The 22433-nt window shown below is 37.7% G+C and overlaps 1 protein-coding gene across 1 annotated transcript in view; it reads right to left on the minus strand.

Annotated features, from left to right (window-relative positions):
- The window catches only part of si:dkey-237h12.3 (teneurin-3), a 350156-nt gene that overhangs the window by 327500 nt on the left and 223 nt on the right, over nucleotides 1-22433 (minus strand). The window contains exons 2-3 of the mRNA XM_072697573.1: nucleotides 20939-21354; nucleotides 6485-6543 (exon numbers count right to left, since the gene is read on the minus strand). The gene's annotated coding sequence lies outside the window, so the exon portion shown is untranslated. The remainder of the gene's footprint in view (nucleotides 1-6484; nucleotides 6544-20938; nucleotides 21355-22433) is intronic.

Below are 22433 nucleotides of genomic sequence, written 5' to 3' on the forward strand. Positions count from 1 at the left end.
TGTAAGAGAGTTTTCTAACACCACCAGTATTACTAACACATATTTATCTAGAAATTGTTATTTGCACTGCTGTGTGTGTAAATGGAGCATATCCTACTTCATATGTAATTGTAATATAAACATAAACATGCACTGGTCACTTTATTACAGCTGTGACGGTCTGGAAAAGCCTCGCATTCATAGAAGTCATTCTGTTGTATTGAGCTGTTAATTTTGCACTTGTGACCTTCTTGCTAGCTTTAATGAATATAGCTATTGTTCTCTGACCGCTCTCATTAACAAGATGTTTTCAGCCTCAGAAATGCCATTGACTGGATGTGTTTGGTTCATCACGCCATTCTCTGAAACCTCTGGACACTGAAGTATGCGGGTGGCGTGGTGCTTGTGATTGGAAAGTCGATGTTTCAATATTTGAGCTAGCGCACTGGTGTCGCTACTGGGCCGTTCAGCAATCTCCAATGGCTCAAGGGACACTAACTGACCCTACTACATGATCCTCACTCGTACAGTATATTGCATCGGACAAAAGCATCTGCTAAATAAGAAAATGTAGTATATGAAAATCCCAGGAAGGTGGATGTTTCTGAGGTACTGGAACAACCATGTTGAAAAACACTAAGATTGGGTGTCTCTGCCAAGTGAGTAGTTAGGGGCTTTCTTAACCCTGTAAGCATTCAGTTGCAGACATCAGATTCACTGTTCACTGGAGCAGGCTGTTCAAAACCAGTAAGCAAGTGTAACACATAAAGAGAAAACGGATGTAGTACTATAATGCAGAAACTGTCCATAACTGACCAGCTTTGGTGACAGTCAGATAAACACAAATACAGTAATTTATAAATCAACAAGTATTTAAACTTAGGCCACTGATATTTGGAACTGAATGTTTATTTATTTTTTTTTTGGATTGCACAGATATAAAGTCACCCAATCAGGCCCCGGAATCGTCGGTAACCAGGCAAGGGGTTGCCACGGCAGCCAGATCACATAGGCAAGCATCATGTCTCAAGGATGACAGGTGAGACAGGCGGCACTTCAGCTGGCTCAGAGGGGGCTCCCGTTGCATTTATCACCGGTCGCTTTTACAATTTCATATTTGGTAATGTGCCTCGGTTAATTGCTGCAAGAAGTCATTTAAAATCTTAAAGCACTGAACACTGCCATTCGGAGACTTTTGGTGCACCTTTGGAAGTTTGAGGAATTTGGTTTAAAATAATCTTGGTTCAAAAAATGAAGCTTGTAATGAGAAACTATAAAAGATGACTGAGATTTTCATTGCCGCCTGGGGACAGTTAGAATATAATTATATCCAGTTACTGGTTTAGGGAGCAAATAAATCCTTGCTTGCACATACTGGGACACTTGATGCAGTAAATTGAACTGAACACAGCCATTCCATACAGTGCATAAAGTCACAGGTTACATTAATGTTTATACATGTGTGGAGCCCACGGCCTATTTAAAACATCTTATAGCAGGGAAACAAGATGATAGCTAAACCTACCATTTCCATGAACATATGGAAAGGTGAAAAAAGGTGTGCTACAGCATTCAGCAATAATCTCCATTAGCCCTGGCTACATGAGCGTTAATTAGGATAGCATATTTGTACACATTCACCAATTCCAGGTGTGAATACTAGGAAGACACACATTTATACATACATACATAAATTCACAAAGTTAGCACATACTACTGTGGAATCACTTCAGTCAGTCTTGTGGATGATTTGGAATTGTCTAATTTTCATTTATGAGAATAAAATATGCCCATTTTTAAAAACAAGGTAAAATTATATCCACCTGCCTATGCCAATCATATCCAATTCTTGACGTATTTACTCTGAAATATGCTCCTTTAAAATTCATTTTCTTGACCTTTCCCTGAAAAAATTGCTTACATACATACAGTAACCTACAGTATAACATTACATTAATCACAACTGACAAGGGAAGCCTTTTTAACTACATGAGCATAATTATTTGCTGCACGTATATATTAAGACGTGAGTAATTTTGTGATGAGATGCAATTTTAGCGTATATCTGCTTAATCACGACATGTTTGAACAGCACGTAAATGTTAAATAGCCGTGAACTGCTTAAACCAGGGGAATCACATAACATTATATTCTTTGTATACTGCAGGAGGGATCCATATTCACAGTAGAAAGGACTGATGGTGAAATGATCTTATCACAGTGGGAGTACTGGCACCTGACTGGTTCACACTGCACTCTCTGCACAGGCTGTTCACGCATAAAGGGTCAGAACGGGCTGATGACCCAGCCAAGGTCTTTTCCCCAAACACTCAGCGTATTGTCACTGCAGCACATTTGTGTATTTAATAAGCATGTTTGCTCTTATTTGACAGCCAATTTGATGAGTAATAAAATATGATGTAAGCGCAATAAAGATTGCATAACATTATCATTATGCTGCAGTCCTCAGCTGCCTGCATGTGTCCCCCCCAGTCACAAATCACTGTGTTGCATTATGCTCAGACACTATTTTGTTTTGTTCCATTCCTTTCATAATTAAATTATTGAGCTGCCATATTCAATGCTTTTTTCAACATTTTTTGTGATTATGGCACTTGTTTGGGTATATACAACGTAGAGGTACATTACAGGAAATATATAAAATTTTGAGGAGATACAGATAAAGAATAATCAGATTTTAATTAGCCTTTAGGCCTTTAGGAAATGCAGGCATACTGTCTATGTAGAGGCTATGACCCATATTTGATCTGCTCATGTAAGGAAATATTCACAATATTATTCCGGTTAAACCACTACAAATGACTGTACACTATTCCTTATGTATTAAACAGTTTAATCCGCTTGTATTATTGATCTGAATTATGATTGATCCAACTCAGTGAGTGTGCTGCATTTTAACAAGCAAGTTTGTCACGAAATGCTTTATGGTAATTATTCCAACGAGAATAAAATAAAGCAGGAAAGGTGAAACCAATAATAAAGAAAAAATGAACCTTGTTTTCATTTAAATCAAGATTACCTTGCAAAGTGATTGCATTAATTAACTCATCTGGTAAGCAGTTATATAGTGGAAATCACAGACGCATCACCAGTCTATGCATTTCCTAAATGACTTCTGTCTATATTAGCATGGACCTCGACAGCTTTCACAATCAGTCTAAATATGCATTGTGCATTGTTTTGTTAATGTGTGGTCCCCGATTTGCATAGTTTTTATACTTGAGTGTCGTATATTCAGCAGTCTCTTATACCACATTAAAAGACAGCAAAGTTTCAGATATTACAGAGCACTGAAGCGAATTTACCCTTTAAGTGTTTCAAGCCACTCAGTCGACCACAGCCAGTCAATAGGTGACTATTAAAGAGTATTTGGTTTCCATAGAAACCATTTTGTTGTGCACAAAGGAACTGGTAAACTTGCAATATATGTCAAGTGATTTGATGTAATTGGTCAATAAAACTAGGCTTAATGTACGTGCAACAAACTGAAAGCACTGCATGAAAATAAATCGTGAGGTGGTGGCTCATTATAGGGCATTTAAAAAGTAGAAGGCTAGAACAATGAGAATAAACAGATTTTCTGTTAAACATACAACTATTTTATTATTCAAATTCCACATTTCACACTGTCAAAACAACTCCAAATGAATGACAATGTGTTAAGGCTGATTATACTGCGTAGAATCTATGCTGTCTTTAGACGTGTTCCTGAATGAAACAAAATATCATTCAACAAAAACGTAACAAAAGTATGTCGTATTATTAGCAAAGTGAAAGGCCTTTCCTGGGGAACAAGTGGATTTCTTTATTTATACCTGTATCTACAGTAGGTCCGCTGATTGTCCTAAATGACTGCATTTGCAGAGGTCAAGATTAATATTACAGCAGTTCAGATGTTCAACAGTTTGCTATAAAAGAGACAGTAACTAAGGCCACAGCGACAATGTGAACAGGTCCCTTTTGAGGGAATGCAAAATGCTTCGAGGGCTCCCAACCCAATACGCATGTCACACCTATTCATATAACGTCATGTCTGTGACCTCAGTACTGCAAAATTAAATGGGAAGCCTATTGCCACAGAGGTGTTGATAAACACCCCATTTTGAATGGCGGAGAAGGTAATAATTAATTTTACATAACCCCACAGCTTAATATAATACTGCATGGCAGAAGAGTTCCTGCAACACTTGCCCTTTTCCTGTTCAATTGCTGTTAAATCAGTCGAAAAGAGTGGTAAAAGTATTATTATTAACGACAGTTTAATAAAAACTGACATTTAATAACTCTCAGTTGTGAGAGATGTGCAGCCATTGAAGAGCAGGCCATGTCCTTTCTCAAGGTGCTTGTGAAGGCTCATATTTATAATCTGGAAGGTGTTTTAATTACTTGGCTGTGAATTTTTAATTGGATTCATTTTAATGAAATGACATAGCATACCAATCCTGCACAGCTTCTGCAACCGCTATACAATGCTAGGAAGTGCATTGCTAACTGTTTAATTGATTTGTATGGGGAGTAACAGTTCATTGCTGTACTTGAGTAGAGAAATAATGGTAACACTTTACTTAAGGCCACGTTTTTAGTAATTTATAAACACATTCATAACACATAATGCATTCATAAAGCATTATAAACATGGCTATAAATATTTATCAAAAGGCATAACACATTAAAGCCATGTGTATTATGCATTTTGAATGTTTTATGAAGCTCTCATTTATAATGCACTATAGATACCGCTATAATGCAATACAATGGATGGTATAAGAATTAAGGATGCTTTGTACTGCATTATGAAGATATCTATAGTGCATTATTGATTCATGAAGCATTCATAATACATAATAAACATGGCTGTAATGTGTTATAAATAAATATAGCCATGTTTATAATGCTTTATGAATGCATTATAATGCATTATGAATGTGTTTACAAATTACTAAAAACATGGCCTTAAGTGAAGAGTTACCAAAATAAGGTTTGTCTTAGACTTTGCGAATCAGCAATTGTGGTGCTTAGCTAGTCATTCATTGAATTATGTTTGTATCTAATGGTTTCTTATATAAATCTTCAACACTTTTCATTTTATTTATTCATTCGTTCATTAGCAGAAGAAGTGTTTGACTTATACTTAGAAAATGAGACACAAGCACAAGACACCGGTGTGAAAACAGGTGAGAGCTTACTAGGCACGCTTTATCAGGGAGCTGCCGGGGCTGGATTAATTACTGCCCAACATTGATCCCCTGAAAGACATGGTGATGAAAACACGAGACCTTGGCTGCCTTAAACAGGGGAGACGAGGTGTGTTTGCATCGTGTTTTTTTATGAAAGTCTTCATAAGGACAAGTAACACTGCTCCTGAAATGTCTTATTTAACATCAAATCTCTCCTCTGCAGTAATTACTCAGCATAATCCTTTTACATCATATATTTTCTTATGACTAACACACACTGGCTGTGAACTTGCTGTTATGTTCTGTCACCTATTCCTGCCTGACTAGTAATCAGTGCATAAAGTACTGGGAGAAAACGTACCTGGGTAAATTACAGATTGGCATTCTATTAAAAATACATTTCTGTGTTCAAAAGTCCCATCTAACTGAAGTTTTTACTATCATCAAACACTACATTACAATAGCTGCAATGACTCATTTCCAACCGCATACTTGAGTATCTCTGTTCACATAGTAAACACATACAGCTCTGGAAAAAATTAAGAGACCACAGCAAATTTTTCAGTGTCACTCATTTGTCGATTTATACATACGTGCCTGTGTAAAAAAAAATTTTTCAAACTCCAGCCTGGCTCTTCCCTGCTTCTCATTGATGAAGGGCTTCTTCCTTGCTTTATGGGCCATCGGTCCTGCTTCTATGAGCCTGTTATGAACCATCCTAGCAGTGCATTTCAAACCACTTAATATTTCCCATTCTTTTTGAAGGTCACTTGAGGTCATTTATGAGTCACTGCCGGATAAGTTGACGGTCATCTCTGCCATTAGAAATTCGCTTCTGCCCTTTACCTGGCTGGTTTTGGTCATTCCCAGTGTCTCCTGCTTCACCTTGTTCTTGCGTACTGCTGTCGTATAAACTATGAGCCTGGAAGCAGCTTGCCTCGCAGTGTAACCTTCTGCCAGCATAATCAGGATTAAACCAGGGTTTACGAATGCAGATTCTTAAAAAATATAGTGGTCTCTAAAGTTTTTCCAGAGCTGTATAATTTCTCCTTAGACATTAATGAATCATATTAAAGATTGTCAACTGGAAACAATAAAGCCACATTAGGTTATGACTCAATGGCGCCCCCTCTCTTTAACAGGCAGGAGTGTATAACTTGGTAAATATGGTTAGAGGAGAATCAACAGGCAACATAAAACCAATTTCTGTATCAATTCTGAGGGGTTTTCAAACAGGAGATATCATCCTAGTGTCCTGAAGGTAACTCGCCCATTTTTTTGTATGATCTTCAAGTCACTTACCATACCTTGTCACAAAGTTTCAGGAATGGATTGTGCTTAATAGTTCATACTCTTCTATTATCTCCTGTAATAGAAAAGAAAAACCAGAACTGAAAGTACTGCAATCAGGTAACAAACAAAACTCGTTTATTAGATTTAAAAGAATAGTGTCAGACATAAATGAGAAACTCCACAAGTTTCTGTCAGTTTTCTCTATTTGCCAACTGAACCATGGGAGCCTTTGTTCAGGGAAGCATGAAAGTATAAAACATGACAGCAGATACACAAAAATTCCCTGCATCCTATTTGTGAACCATTTTGTGAACCACTCTTCTGCTGCAAAGTGCAAAGATGACAGCCTTCCATATGCAGAGATGCAGGAGTTGCACTTACTTTGGCTCAGTATTAATCAAGTAACAGACGATTACAGTATCTTTATATCTAGAGAGGAAATGTTTCACTTAAGGGATCTGCCGTGATGGGAAGCCACATTTATTTGTTCCCACTGAAGCTTATTAGCAAATCTACTACAGGAGTACATCCCCTAATCACAAAAAAATATTAACTACTGAATATTGCCATCTATCCTTGTTTAATAGATGTGTATCGTCCATTTTCAATCAATATGCTAAGGGAAGCGTGGATTACTGTCCATCTATATACAGCAGGCTGCACCCTGGATGTGATTTCAGTCAAATGGAGGGCACACGCACATTTACAGTGTGGGCGATTCAGAGATGTTAATTCGCCATGTCGTTAGACTACAGGAGGAATCCAGAGCTCCAGGAGGAAACCCACACAACGAGATGAGGATGCGCCAACTCTACACACAAGGAGTCAGGGCTGGGACTGAAACTCTCAACCCTGGAGGCGTGTCGGACAAATGCTACCCATTTAGCTACCACACCACAGTTCTTGAATTATAATATCAAATAAAAATAATTAAAACCAAAAAAACAAAAACGAATTTTGAAATAACAGTGTCAGCAATAATGAAATAGTTATACACAAATGCTCGTCAACTTACGATGGGGTTACATTCCGATTAACCCATCGTAAGTTGAAAATATCATAAAGCAAATATGAATATGATATTATATGACACAATTGGGCATTTATTAAACATAATGGTGTTGGGAAAATTTGGTTGAACACGAAAAACAAAAAAACACTGTATGATATGTTTTTGGTATGAATGAATGGTCACAATTGCCCCCGTCCCCGTCTGTGTCAGAATTAGTTGACTCTGTGGCCACAGATAATTTTATTGATATAAAGCTGGCAAGAATATTACACATCTTGGTCCAAGAAATGTCACCACCCCAGTACGCCAATGCACTGGATGGAAAACCACCAAGAACAGGATGAGTTAGCCAGCAGATGACCGCCTTTACATGCAAGTTGGAGAACTTCATCCTTACGAGACACTGACTCTGACTCATCTCTTCCTCTAAAGGTTCCATAGTTCTAAGGCAGCCTGTCTCCATGATCCCATGATCACCTGGAAACAAAGTGAATTACTGGCTGGTGTTTCACCCTTTGCTGTTAAGCCACCTCCATTGAAAGCCCCAATAATATCCAGACAGACCTTACACAATACCAGCAGTTCCAAGACATCTTCAGTAAGACAAAGGCAGCCACTCTTCCTCCACATCATCCCCTGACCTGGAAATTCTGGTGGCCATCCATCACTGACGACATCAATGCTTTAAGCATCAATGATCACCCATCTGATGAGTCGGACCGCACAGAAGGAGGGCAATACAGTAACACCTGCAACCAGTCAAGCCTCCATTCTCTCATGAGCAGTCTAGCTACACTCGACCTCACCTGAAATTTAGGACACCTGTGACCCGTGAACTCATTACTGGTTATCAGAATCTTGTTTGCAGTTCACAACTTTGAGAGATGTTGCCAGATAATCCATTCTCATTTACAACCCACGCCTGATCTACTGGCTTTGTTGCTTTCCTTTTGTGTTCCTGACTAAAGATTTTGTCGCTTTTTCCTCCATGCTGTATCTACTGATATTCAATCTTCCTCTTGAGTTCCTGACTAAGGATTTTCGTGTGCAATTTGAAATTGTTTTCTCTGTCTGCCCTGCAGAATGCTGTATATTTTTACATTATGATTTATCGAATTGCATTTTGTGTACATTAGACAAATATTAACATTTTTCAGGTTACAGTTGGTCTCATAGAAGAATATAACATAAAACACAGACTGAAATGATACTGCTATATCTATATATGTATTTGTATATAAGTGTATATTAAAGGGGTATGCATTGTTTTTAAAATCCAAAACCTAAGACCAGTTTTTTGGAAGTGCTGTTTAGTAGATTGATAAATAGGGACACATTTCTTGGCAAGATAAGCATCTTCCGCAGTTGAGTTTGCAGCTTTCATTAGCCTATTGACATGGAAATTAATATGTAAAAGTCATGTCTTTCTATGGCCTTCTTGTCTAAGTTTCCAGATGGGAAAGTGCCTCTGATCAATTTTTGGAAACTTCTTACACAACTTCTTTATATTATAACTTGCATTCTTTTTCTTTTCAGCCACTGAATGCCAAAACACAATACAGCTGCATTATGAGTGCATAAAATAAGCACTTATTTGTGCATAGTTTTATTTAGGCTTAAAAAAGAATAATCAAATCAAGTGTATGTCATTGGGATTTTTATCTCAGTCAATAACTCAACCCGGTTTGATATAGGCAGAAACCACCGTAGCAAGTACCTCTCTGGTCCAGAAATGATATAAGCATTCTCTGGAGCTCCACAACTATGGAAGTCATTTGATTTTGACCTCATGCTCTATAAACCACAGCATTACTGGGCACAGATGATAGCTCAGGGTGGTAACTTATTGTGTTGCATTAACTCTACCCTTTAATGGAATGAGTGGATCCAAGCCATGCCAGGGAATCATGCCCCGGCGCCATCATGAACCCACCAGAATCTTTACGCTGCTGGAACAAGGCACTTAATTCCCTTGGATTATAGCCATGCTCGTCCACCGCTGAGAAGACCACTGCCTATGATCCTCGCACCACTGAGCACACAAATGGATGTTGGCAGGATGTGCAGTTTGTGCATATTTATCAGACACTGAGCCTGGATGACCTCTAGATTTCCTCTAGACAACCCAATATTGCATTTACTGCAGGTTACTTTTGAAGTATCAGACTATGGGTATTTTAAATGACACACAATGAAAGAAGAGATGATTTGACTTTTATTGACTTTACCGGTAATTGACATTTTATTCTGAAATTGACATGCCTTGGCACGGGATAGTGACATGACATATTTCAAGCATGTCTTAATCCATAAAATCATATTAGTTTGTATGGAAATTAAAGATGTCAGGAAACTTCCTAAAATACTGAAAATGAGTCTGGTTTAAGTTTCCCATTTGCAGTTAAGTTCAACTTAGTAAAAGCAACATTAATTTATTAAAATACTAAGATTTACAATACTATCATATTAAAATACTAAAAAAAAATAATTTTAGGGTGTACATAAATACAGTTTTGGTAGACGATGCTGGCACTTATCTGAAGCTAACTGCAGTTTTTAATGTTTGAAATAGTTTGAACTGAAGAATCTCCATGGTCTCTCCCGCTGAGTCTCCATCGTAATAGAGGATGCCAGCATTAGCAATTGGATAGTCATACGCCATGAAAGATGAAAACTAAAAAGCTGATACCTCCTCAAATGACAATATAGCATGGCTGTAATCATTAGCACACGATGAAGGTTTTCTGCATGGATTTCAGAGTTGGGAAATCCTGCACTGGGTGTTCTATTTGAGATCAGAAAACTTCACAGAAGTCTGAAAAAAATTATCAATTTATGATATTTAAGGATTCTGTTGTGTAAGTATGCATAATGGAACCATGTAACATTTAGAGATCTGTCACTGTGGATGATACTGGAATACTCAATGGCTGCATATCATATTTTGGATGTACACCCACAAACCATGTACCAACACATAAGTTTAATGTATGAAAGTGAAAGGGCTGACTATGGCCCTGTATACACCCGATTTCAAAATGCGTCTCGGGCAATTGCTAAATACAAGCATTAATTACCACCAAGACACATTGTGATCGTATTACTCAAACTACCGGGATGTATCTTTTATAGCGTAGATGCTAATGCTAATGCGCTAAAGCGTTCCGATGCATCCCCGAGAAGGACGTCACGATAACTGCGCACAGGGCCGTTTGACATTCTAGCAGAAATGACATGTCTCAGCGGTCCACTTGTGATACCACCGCCCAAGACGCATTTTAAAACCAAGTGTAAACAGGGCTTATGAGTCCTTGTTTGTGCATGACTCAGCAAGCTGTGGAAGATTACTGTGATGTTTCTCCATTTACCTAAGCAAGATAAACCTGTTGACTTGCTAGCCACCAGGTGCACAGGTTTGCAAACAGCTAAATTGTGTGCCAACGGCCCAACTGGCGACTGTTCAATGGGTGGTGCGGCAGATGCCCATCCTTGGTGCGTCATCGTCATGGTGCCAAGGACATCGATATTCAGAGATGACTTTTGATGACCAAATAGCATTTCTAAACTCTGGAAAAGGCCCCCATCTGGGACTTAATTGATTTGTATTAGTTAATTCCAACTTAACTGTAGTGCCATGAAAAGAGTGAATTTGCTATCGCCTGCTGTTGTGTTTCTGCCATCAAGGGGCCCCTGCTATCTGACAGAACTGCTACTTTGACCTGGTCATCAGTATGTGGCAGAACAGCAAGCTGATGTCGTCATTCACTATAATAACCATGAAAGGGCACAGAGATTGCACATTTTCGGGACAAAAATCCCCTGAAAACTGTGTGGATTTTCTGCCTGAAACCCACAGCCCAACCCCACACTAGCTACTTGCAGTGTAACACTGAATTCCTCTCCCTGGCTTGAGGCTTTGGCCCCCTTAGATGTTCAGTGACAATACCAGTGTTGGACCTGTCTCCAAGCATTATCCACAGCCTAAATCCTAACTCAGAACTAAAGAAATTATCTACAGCTGCAGGCTCAAGATAAAGGGTGGGAGGTAAAGCTTCAGGACTGAAGTGACACCTTAGCTGTACAGTCATTCATCAATCTCTCTCTTACTGATGAGTATATCACTACCATATTCTTCTTCTTCTTGTTAATAATAATAGAAAATATTGTGATAAAAATATTCTACATTTCAACATTTTACATGACTTTTTTATTTCTAACATTATGGATTTTTTTAATACAATGATCACATCAGACACAGAGAATGCCAATACTTCTATTTATGTAACTAATTGTGCTGGTCAGGAGCGCAGGGAATCCAGCTAAAGATGTTCAGTTGCCAGATACCTCGCCAGGGTTGCAGCTCAACCAGTTGAACAAAATCGTTAAGATTTTTCTCTTTTTCCCTTTTCACAAGAAACACAAAAACCAAGGCTGAGTGAAAGAATAAAGGCGGAATCAAGTGGTTGACGTCTGACATTTTCACAATGCATTGCTGATTTTTGATATTTTACTTCTCGCATCTGCCATACCCAGCATTTGCCTTTTTTATTTTTTGGACTTATTTTTCATGAGATTTAGAAGAATTCCTTTGATTTAATATGTATACTGTATATTGTGTATTACATGTCCTGTATGTGCTTTTCGTAACCATTATGTAGTGATGGTGCTTTACAGTACTGTAAATGCTACAGTATATAATATGCATTGGATTACATAGACTTGAACTGACCTTTGGAAAAAGTGGCGATACTCTTTACATATCTAACGTGCTTTAAACATCCTAATAGCAGATTCCTTTGCCTTGGTAGGAGATTCCTTTGGTCAGAGTTGTAAGAGCAGGCAGTTGTAAGAAGCCTTGTTCTTTCTTTCCTTCTTATATATATAACTGCAGCAGGTTCTTCTCTGTTTCTTATTAATGAAGAGCATCTTCCTTGCTTTGTGGGACTTCAATCCTGCTTCTAGGAGCCTGATACAAACTGTCCTAGCAGTGCACTTCACACCTGCACTTAATGTTTCCCATTCCTTCTGAAGGTCACTTGATGCCATCCTCTGATTCGTGAGAAACTGCCGGATAAGTTAAGTTAACGGCCATCTCTGCCACTAGAACGTCACGTCCGCCCTCTACCTGGCTGGTTTCTGGTCTCCTGCTTCATCTTATTCTTCTGTAATGCCGTCTTAAAAATTTTGAACCTGGCAGCAACCTGCTGCTCAGCGTAGCTTCTGCCAGTAGAATCATGATTAAAAAGTATACAGTGGTGTCTTATTTTTTTCCACGGCTGTGTGTTGCAATTACGGCCTTGGATAATTATCATGATATAATTTGTGAATCATTATTTTCAATAATTCATTATTTCTTTGGTTTGAGGCTTCATTTATGCTCAAGATTCCCACTGGATTCACCTTCAATAGAACAGTAAAACAATGACAAATCAAATGGACTGCAAACTGAATTCTAATTTTTTTTTTGTCATAGGGGGTAACACTTGCAATAAATCAACAGGACTGTTTCTTGCTGTTTTTCACTGACTGCCTTGCTGCTCATTTACAGATGAACACTGCTGGTAGAGTTACCTCCTGCTTCCTATAGATAAATAAAATGCTGTGTCCCATTTTGAAACAACAAGGGACGCGACTGAAACCCTAACTGCAGATATCTGTGACTCGACGCACTCGCATTCCGCATGTTGTACTGTATGGCAGTGCTTCCAGTGCAGAAATAAATTTGTAATATTTTGAAATACTTGGTACTGGCAGAGATTCCAACACACAGCACCAGTCTGTTGCATGTCGTACTGTAGGCTTCTTTAATTTTCCAAAATACTGCCACACCACAAACATCTCTTTACCAGGTTTATCCACAATATCTCCGCTTTAAAAATATGTTGTGGCTGCTGCACTTTCTTCGTCCACACTGAAGCTTTTCCCTCCCATGACAGCAGTATGTGGGTTGCTCTGCTAACTCCATAAACCTTGCTGTGTGTTAGCTGTGCATGTATGTTGTCCATTCTTAAAAGAGTGTGATTGGCCGCACACCAGGTCATTTTAGTCAGTGCGGACAGAACGCCGTCTCTCATTCTTCCTAGCTAATCTGAATTACTTGTGGATTATTACTGTGTGGATTCCTGATGGACTTTCATAGGATTACCGTGGACAGTTGCCCTGTTGTTTGTACTATGTTGTCTTTCATCTGCCTGCCCTATTGCCTTCTCTTATTTGTTCAATAAGTCCCCCACTTGAGTTTTCACGGCTGTGTCTGCACTTGTGTTCCATTGCCTGTCCAGACAAGCAGTCACAGAGCAAGTGACATCTTAAATCATATCGAACTTTTATCGAGTACACATTGACATCGAGGGAAATTATATCATGATAATTATTGTTATTGCTTTATCGTTCAGCCCTAAATTGGCATCACAATTTTCCCAGAATTCACAGGGGCAGGTCTTTTTGTTTTTGAGGCACCACTCAAAAAGTCACCTGGGCACCCCCCCACTCTGAAATTTCAAAAAAGAAATAAATCATTAGCAAGTAAAGTCGGACTGGCAAACACGGCCTCTGACAAGACCCTGCTGAAAATTTTGTTAAGCTCAGTGACATGTATTTGTAAGTGCAGGGAAGTGTTAGTTAGGAGGTTAGCCATTGTTTAACTGCTATGCCTTTTTTGCACAAAGCTGCATTTTGCAAACGCATACTCAGGACTTGGGTTTTTGAGGTAGAGAGATGAAATGTTCAAATAGGAAGGGGATAACAGTTTGACTTTGCAAGAAGTGTAGCGGACTAAATTCAAGGCGGCATGACATTGAAAAATGGAATAAATGTTATATGTCATAATTTAACCAGGTAACATCTTAATTTATTAGCAGATGGGTTTGTATATTAATTATGTGCTCAAGAGTCAAGAGACTGGCCATAACACAAAGAGAACAGAGAACAAAGAGACCAGTGTGGGTTAATGAAAAATAGTTCTGTGGTTTTATCATGGGAGAACTTATTAAAATGAATAAAGTTCAACGTTACATTTGTGGAATAAGGCATTAAAAACAGGTTAATATACCAGGGTGGCAACGTTCACAGGTACATCACAATAATATAAATGACTGCGGCGATTATCCCACGATAATCATTTAAGAATTTTTCATAAGTGAAATAGCACAGCATTAAAGATGCTCATACTAGCTGCTATTTTAATGCCGTGTTTTACTTTTAACAGCAGGCTGGTGATAAAATAAAGTAGCACTGAAATAATATAGCATTAAATATTGAAGAGAATAATCATTTTTAGCTCAGGGGCTTTCATGTTCTGTGCATTTGCGGGAGAAGAAACAGAATCTGAATACATAACATTGGACGTTCATCTAAAGTTTGATAAGACTAGGTAGAGGTTTCAATAAAGAATATATATCATACAATTAAAAAGCTAAATGAATTATCTTACTTCTCTGTTAGGTTATCATTATTGTTGTTATTAATAATAATAATAATAAAAATAATACTTATACTACTACTACTACTAATAATAATAATAATAATAATAATAGTACTACAAATGCATATGCATACTTATTTTTGGCATGTAATACACAGTTAAAGACATAGAACAATAGCTTGATAAAACAATGAAACAGGTTGGCTATTATCTTACATTGCTTTCCTACTCTGGTCTGTAAACCCACACCGTGTTGTTATAAAATCTGTCTAAATGGTTCCCTTTTACACAATATACATCACTACCCCTCCCTTACAGTATATTTCTAGGTTTAATAGGTTATGTACAATCAAATATCAACTGGATTTATCATGATACATCACTGCTAAGTATATCTTACATCATTTACATGTAGCTGGTTGCACACATTTGTCATACAATTATGTGACTGTACTCTGATTATAAGGCATAATATCTCTTTAACGAGCCCCAAAATACAATATTCCTTGATTTATTGTCATATAAATGAAAAATTATACAAAAGGGAAAATGAACTGGGCATTAGGCGTTTGCTGTGCATTACACAACGATAAACGGAACTCAGATAAGCACTTAGGTTTTTGAACTAACACAGTTATAATCACAGATGGGTGTATGTAAGCTGATACCAAAGTAGAAATGGCTGCTTCCAGAGTTGTACAAATTTCCAAATGGAATTACTTTCCAATTAAAAAATAATTTACCTTGGATAGAACAGCATTCATGTTAATATCACACACCATTAACAGACACCCAAAAATAGCATTTTTTCCACACTAAAGTAAAATACTATATATTTTATATAGAATATATAAATTGACATTTTAGCCTTCAAATTTCCATCCTTCCAAAAATGAATTTCAGCTGTTGGAATATCCTTTTTTGGCTTAAAACCATGTATTTTGCTTTCATGACACATCTTCGCACTTTTTTCAAGATTTTTGCTGAAATTATTACATTGTGTTTCGTGTTTCTGCCAAAAAGTGCTCCCATACCATACTGATTGCTACAAACTATTCCTGTCAGCTATTAATTTCCATATTTTGCACATTTGTCTTGTTATGTTGAAGGTACTCTGCAGATGACATGTTGTAACTTGTTGTGTGAAATCCATGGATTCTGCAAAAATCTGATCAGCTTGACTTCACTTGAAACCAAATACATTTTCAGGTGTGCTATGGACAAAATACACAAAAACCAAAAACTATTACAAAAACTCGTTCTATTCCCTTAAAATTCCATTAAGAGGAATACGACAAGAGGACAACTCTGCCCATTTGCCTTAGACCAATTTCTGATTAAGTTTTACTTTTCTGAACCACGTGCTGGCTTTGTTTGAAGCAGGAAAAAGAAACACTACCACTTCAGCCATTGTTCCAGCGGTGGGAATGATATCATTCATTATTGTTTTAAATAAGATCTGCTCGCATTCCACCCATGTCAATGCAAGTCAATTTGCACTCAATTTACAGAACAAGCCACTGTAACATTACTACATGTCCTTTCTTTTTAATATAATATATGTTAGCTGTCTACCCTAAACCTGACAAAACGACAGGCCACAGAAAAGGGAAGGAACGCCGGCCATTTTTGAAAATCTGTCTGCAGGATGTTTGCACTCTTTAGCACTCTGTATGTAAGCCAGTGGACAAGCAATGACCCAGTGCAGCTTATACTAAGCCACATAAAATATCTAAAGCCCTGCTTACATGTACATCTTACAAGCACCTCTCAGTACTGTTTTTTAATAGCTAACTAGTTCCAGAACTGGTCTGAATTCATTGAAAGCATCAGTAAAGTACTATCTTAATAATTATGTTAACTATGTCTCAATGTGACTAAATTAGAAGAAAATCTGATCAAAATGGGCAGAAACACTGAAGCAAGTTTATAAATAGAATTAACTACATATCCCATAAATAAAATAATCATTTAATAAGCTGCTATGGAATGGTTTTTCTCTGGCATCCAGGTTCCAGTGATAGATCAGATCATAGTCTAATACAAAAGTAACCTGCTTTTTGCAACCTTAATACTATTCAAATTATAGACTGGAAACACAGTCCCCTACATAAATATATTAAAACAAAGCAGAATCAGAGGACTGAGGTCACTAAAGGTTTGTGTTGTTCAAGGTGACCTTGCCGAAACAAAAGATAAGTTAATGTGTGGAAATAATAACGAAATTTTAAGTGTTTGTAGTATTTTATAAAATGATTTGCGTAACACAGCAACATTACAGTTAACTATTAGAAAAGTGGAGAACTCAGACATAAGGTGGAAAGTATCTATAATGCATCAATTTTTAAAATTGTATTGGCTCTCATTACAGTGTTCTGTCATGTTCTGTCTGCCATGTCCACCTGACCCTCCTGTCTCCTCCCTAGCGTGACCCTAACAAGTCACGCCTGTTACTTGTTTGTCTTTCCTCTTGCTCCTAACTTCATGTTAATCACTCCCAGCTGCCTCTCGTTAGCTCCCTCGTTAGTCTCATATATAAGTGCTTCCCAGTCCTGTGTTCCCCAGTCCAGTCATTGACATTGTACCTTCTTTTTGTCTGTGTCCTACCTCATTCCTGCCCCCTCCCCCATTTTGATCCCTCGTGATCACATTTATTTATTTCCAGCCTATGTTCAGTTAGTTCAATAATACCCTTTCTGTTTCACCAACATAATTGCCCTTGAGTCCTTCATCCTTCAAGTCACAACATTTATCATTTTATTTATTTATTATTTTCTGTCTGGTTTTCTGTATACTATATACACAAAAAGTATATGCATGAAAAAAACTGGAAAAGAAAACAAAATAAATACTAGTTTTACTTTTGAAATTATAACTTACTCATGAGAATTTTTCCTTCACTTCATCTACCTATAAGTTCAAAATAAGTTCTTACAAATCAAAATGTGATCTTAGAAAAACTTCCATTCTCTATACCATCGGCATTTTCAGCATGCAAATCCGAATTTTTTTAAGTTCCAAGGAGCAGTAAATTGCCCTTAAAAATCAGATGAAATATGCAGCGTCATCAGTCATTCTGCTGTAGATATAATAAAGCCTGTCATCTTAACTTGTGAGATTTGTGTCATATCTCAGTGTAGTGCCACTGATGAATTAAAGTATAAATGATTAGTTTTAGTAACTTATAACACTGAGAATGAAATTTTTAGAGGATGTAATTTTAGATATCTTCCTTCCAAAGGAAAAAGGACAGGGTATAGCACTAGAAACTGAGTTTAAATTTAGATGCTTTCTGAATACAAAATTTGTTTTATTCACTGTTAATTTCCCATGAAGATCAGCTGGGGCCAGATGGGATGGAGGAATGTCAGGAATTATTCTACTAATGAAGTCATGAAACTAAGAAAGTTAGGTTATGCTATTTAGTCGCCACATCAAACTTAGCACAACAAAACCCTACTAGCACGGTCTTTTAATCGACCATGCAGGTTCAAAATATGTATTTTTAACATATGCAACAGCGGGGCCACTCAGCCCTCACTCCTGGGGGGCTGAAACGTATGGGGCTTCTTCTGCCAGCTCTCATCAAGGAATCAATTAAACTTTATAGAGCAGATAATTGTTTTGCTCTAATTGTGCAAATAAAATTGCAACCACTTTATAGATAATTTGTGTAAGACACAGTGGTGCTTTTACGTTTAAAAAAACAAGTGTTTTTTCTACATATTTTTGCAAAGCTAAAGGTATTTTTCCAGTGAAACTGCTAATTACTTTTTTGGATGCATTTTCTGAAACAAAAGTCCACTTAAAATGTAACCTGCAGGAACTCAGGTTGAGTAGGCGTGTAACAGGGTTAGAAATTCCCAGGTCCAGATAAATAATGGAAATACGGTGTGGGCTACACTGATTACCAACATACAGTAAGAAAATAGTTGCAGCTGACTTTTCCTAAGCTTAAGGCACTTTAAGACATTGGAACACAGCGACCCAAAGTAATGCCAATACATTCAAAAATAGACTGCTCATTTAATTTTGTCTTTTATTTTTGGCATTAAAAATCAAGTAGAAAAACGTTATAATGGTCAACAAAATCACATTAGTTCAACCTCATGAGTGACAGTGATGTGTATATGAACTTTGTGCTGATAGCTGTAGAGTTCCTGTGTTTCTGTAAACTACACAAGAGTAGTCTTCTTTTGGATTCATCCTTTTATGAGCAAAGCAAAACCTAAAATTGTAAAAACGATATTTTACCAGGTGTAAATAGATAAGTTGCTCAGATATTTTACACGCAATACCATACTTATGTTTAATGTCTTGTATGAATGTATGAATCTATGTATGTATGAAAATGACATTCAGGACAAAATAAACACCTCTTCAGTCAAGTGTGAACTCCATCTTTGATGCACATTAAACCATTTCACGGTTTCCCCCCTATGAGAGTCTAAGTATAGCTAATCTCTGACACTAGAATTTTCTGAGGGTGTCTTCACATATTTATTTTATGTAGAGAACTAAGTAATGGTAGAGCAAATCCTATTTTGAAAAAAGTAATTTAATGTTGAATAATATTTAATAAAAAGTAAATTGCATTTCAGAAGCTTACACTGGTAGAGGTTTCACGCTCATTTTTCACTGTTTACAGTTTGCTGCTTAATGATCGCAGTCGTGTTGCCTGCTAGCTGTAGCACGACCACCATGTTTCCAACATCACCATGAATGCTCACCGTTCACACTGCGAAATGCATCCAGTGTCTCATCCAACCAGCTTCATTCCATATTATTTTGCTGAAAGTCACTATAAAGTTTGCAGCATTCATACATGCATATGTATCATTCTAAAAGGTGTTTAGCTTTTAACAAATATGATATATAACTTCTGCAAAATTCATTCTTTCCGCTTCAGTCATCTGCTAAATTACATTTAAAAATTAACCTTATTTGGGGGACAGGATTTCACAGTGTATTATTACAAATCCATGCAATAAGTTACGTCATGTGGAAATGTAAGACCAACACCAAAGTCGGAGAAAAGGAGCCATCGTTAAGTCAAGCAGGAGGGCTAGCTTTCTTTCTGCAGATGTGGCTATAATTTGTGGTGTTGTTGTGGTTTAAATTCTGTAGCCATCCTAGGGTTTACAAGAAGTGCTGTCCTTTGCAGAACTGAGTGGGGAAGGAGAATGTGCGAGAAAGATGACAAGAAAAGATAAACAAGAATAAACAGCATCTTAACAGAGGCACAACTTCAGATCTAGGTTAACAGTTTGCAAGTGTATTTCCTAACACTCATACCATAGTATTTAATGAACAAGCATAGCCTTTCGGTTTTATGCGCCTACTCCCTTTATACAGCATATATTCTTTTTCATATTTTAATATTAATATTTAATATTAATGCTACAAAGATCACATTGTACAAAAGCAAACTCAATTTCAGCCAAATGTACTATATACATCTGACTCAGGAAAGAATGCTGCCTATATAATATCCTTAGAGAAAACTTATTTAAAAAACATATGGCGCTCCAATACGTTAAGTTGTTTGTTAAGTTAACTTTACTTTTGTGTCAAGGACTGCACTCCTCACTCCAGTAGTCACAAAGGTGCAGCGTTACACGAATGGAAGTATTTAAATGGAACAGTTAATATCTAGGTGCAAATTTAAATGGTGTAAAGCAGATATAAAAACGAGTTATCTCACGCGTCCCGAGTGCTGCGGTGTGAGTTACACTTCCCATAATCTGAGACACTTTGGCAATATTGTTTTAATTGAGTTAATAAAGACCACCTACAAACCCAATACACAGCCTAATGTTGTATTAAATATAACATAAAGATAAGGACCAACGTCACGTAAGAAATCCTGAAGTGCAAAAAGAAATATTACGTTCAAAACTTAAGAAAAAAAAAAGTTGCACTGCCAAATACTTACTCAAGCTGTATATTCATAATAACGCAAATACTATAAATAATGTATTAGGCATAATGCATAATTAAATGTGTATATTACGAAAACATGAAAACACATACCTTTCAGTGGGAAAATCCACCACAAAAGCCGAGTCAGGTTTGCTCCAAGTTCAGCTTTTCCGAAGACTGAGTGATGGGTTCCAGTGGCTTGAGCCTGAGGTCGCGGAGGAAACCCGGCAGAAACCTTCGCTGAAAACGGCGTTAGACACCAGCAAGTGCGTGGGGGGAGGACAATGTCAGCAAGTCCCGTCTTCAGAGCAGCGACAAAACCCGCCGGTGTTTCAGCAAGTTTCCTTACAGGCTGCCTCTTAAGCCGGTGAGAGGGAAGTTGTCGGACACGGTGCCATCTGTTGAAACGCCGTAATGTAGGAGAGAGACGTGGGGCGGGAGTACAGAGCGGAGTCCGGCGGCGACGTGCAGCGCCGCAGCTCGGCGGGAAGCGGCGTCCCTCTCCGCAGCGCCACGCCGTTTAACCCCTGAAGACCAGAGAGGGAGCCTGACAGGAACCATGACTAAATGTATATCTCAAATATTTTTATAATCGTAAATACTATATATTTATATGTAAATGCGTGCATACTGCATTGAGCTGGTATTATATTTTGAAAAAACATTCGTCATACACTTTGAGGCAAAGCTATTCCATAGGGGAGAATATTCATCCCGAGGAAGCATGCGTAGTTTAAACTCTTCCATGCAGTCCTTAAACACTGATTACTTTATATATTACAAGTATGACGTCAATTAATCAAAGCTGAAATTGGCGGGTTACTTAAAAGTGAAGCGAGAAATTGGTGATAGCTGATTCCCTACAATATAGTCTTATGGACTGCTTATGAAAATGTTTTTCTAAACTCTTTTTTCGTAGAAGTCTTTACTAGGGGTACAATATTAAATACATAATTTTCTATTAAATTATTTACTTCTTGACATTGAAGACTGACTATCGTATTAATGCACATTCTTCCCCAGGCTGGAGCCCAGGAGCCTCTGGTAAAAAGGGGCCCCAACTAACTTTGTTCATTAAAATTTTAACCCCACCACCACCACCCTCCCAATCAACAACTTTTGCCAAATAAACAAAATAAACAAAACATATGTAACTCAAGCAAATCACCCTTCTCGCAATTTCATTCAGTCACAGCTTCTGCTTCTTTCTCCCATAAATTGAAAAACAGATTTTTATAAATTTGCTTAAATTATGCTGAGGTGTGTGTGATGGCTGATTGTCAGCACATGGATGTGTAACAATTGACAAGAATTAAACAGGATTACAGGGAAAAAAATGATGGGTAGTGGCAGGGTTGGCTCTATTTTTTCAGGGGCCCTAAACATAGCTTTACATGGGAGGCCCCCCACCATAAAAATGAATGATCATTTCACTTCTTTCACAACGAAGGTAAATGAGGGGCCCGAGGCAGCTGCCTGTCCTGCCTGTAGCTAAAGCCAGCCCTAGGTTATGGTTGTTGAAGACACATAGGGGCACCTGACTAGGATAAAGAGACACTGAGCATATAGCACTTGGCATTGAGTACAAGTGTACACGTCTATGTTC

The sequence above is a fragment of the Paramormyrops kingsleyae genome, chromosome 12, assembly GCF_048594095.1.
Source record: "Paramormyrops kingsleyae isolate MSU_618 chromosome 12, PKINGS_0.4, whole genome shotgun sequence".
Lineage (NCBI taxonomy): Eukaryota > Metazoa > Chordata > Actinopteri > Osteoglossiformes > Mormyridae > Paramormyrops > Paramormyrops kingsleyae.